Raw genomic sequence first — 1,890 nt, forward strand, 5'->3', positions numbered from 1 at the left:
TTTTAAAAGAAAAATAACTTATTCTTCAATCCCTGTGGACCGACATCCGTAATCACTATCCAACAGGGTACGTGCTATTGCGTGGTTTATTTTCAAAATTGAAAGAACCGATCACACGGGCGGAAGAAGAGGTCTTGAATCTGGAAGGGGGAGACGGTTGGGGACGGTTGGGGCGCTGGGATTTTCTTTGCCCTCCTGAGATGGGAGTTAGTTCATCACGGGTCATCTGTTCTGACTGTGAAAGAGTAGATACCCTATAAGCCAATCATTTGATGAGTTTTTCTTTGTAATCCTCCAAATCATGTACTTTGACACTCGATATATATCAATAAAGGCATTATGTTTCATCATTTGCTGCTTATCTATTTTATTATTGGATGATGAACCCCATAAATTAGGACATTGGTTTTAGGATTATGATAAGATCATACCAGTGAGACCTAAAATCCTAATTTAGAATATTCCCAGTCAAATTGGTATATTGAGTCGGAGATCAATATTACCGGAAAGACTGGCACATCTTATGTATGCTCGATGTAGAGGGTGATTGATCTCACAATCACTTGTGTGAGACACTAATACAAAGATGTGGGTGCTCATTAGAGGAATGAGTTCACTGAAATGACCAGCCATGAGAACATCTTATGGATTCTTACTTAATTATCAAAAGATGGTTCTCACAGTGGGAGTTGTGCAAGTGATCCTTAGACCTGAGATCACCATGGTACCTTGTGCACTTGAAGCTATGTTTTGGTTTACCCTCATTCACGACATTGCGTTGTGTACGGGGAATTCTGGATATGGTGGATTTTGTACGAAGGTTGTGAGTAGGTCAACAAGGAATCAGTCACTTCTAGTAAGAGAAGGTAACATCCTACTTACTCTAATCTTATGATGATTCAAGAAGCCTTTGATCAAATCAAAATGAATATTAGAAAGAGTTTCTAATGTTTCATTATTTGAATTATCATATAAAAGATTGAGAGAAACATGAATAAGTGATTGAGTTTGATATTGATCCATACTCATGCACTTATTCAGGATGTAGTATGACTGAGGGATTGAATTGCACGGTAACTTGCCACTGAAGGGTATGTTTGGATTTGTCCAATACATTCCTCATCTTTCGGGTAGACATGATACGTTGCTAGACGTCAATCATATCTTGTGGGTTGATCGGATCAAAGAGTTTGATTAGATCAAAGCATTAGAAAGGTTCTGATTGCTAAGTCAGGTTTAGCACTAAATTGAACCTAAATTGGATTGAGGTATTCTAATCAGGTTAGGTCAACTTGCACCTGCACCTACTGCTGGCTAAGATAAGGAACCCAATGGGTCACATACAAGGGAATTGATCAAGGGTCTAATTGGATTAGATCATGTTTGCAAGATGAACATGCTAGCACGTGTTGCAAACCCTAGCTCCTGATTCAAATTAAATTCGAATCTGATTCTTAGGTTAGGTTGATCTAATATGATTAGATCATGACCTAATATGGATTAGCCAAGAGTTGGAACCCATTTGGCTTTAATTAGACCTGATTTGATTAGGTTTAATGTTTTCTTTAAGTTGGTTAAACCCAATTGGATTGGGTTTGATAGGGCCTTCACTTCTGGACCATTGGATCGCTTCCTGGATGAAGGATCTGGTCCACTGGTTGGCGCCTTCATCTGGACCATTGGATGGATTCCTGGATGAAGGATCTGGACCATTGGTCAGTGCCTGAATCTGGACCACTGGATGGCTCTCTGGATGAAAGATCTGGACCGTTGCTCAGCGCCTAAATCTGGACCATCGGTGATGGCATCTTGCTTCTGGACCATTGGATGGCACCCTGGATGATGATGCCTTGATCTGGACCATTAGATGGCGCCTAGATTTGGACCATT

This window comes from Phoenix dactylifera, unplaced genomic scaffold (assembly GCF_009389715.1).
Source record: "Phoenix dactylifera cultivar Barhee BC4 unplaced genomic scaffold, palm_55x_up_171113_PBpolish2nd_filt_p 001459F, whole genome shotgun sequence".
Taxonomy (NCBI): domain Eukaryota; kingdom Viridiplantae; phylum Streptophyta; class Magnoliopsida; order Arecales; family Arecaceae; genus Phoenix; species Phoenix dactylifera.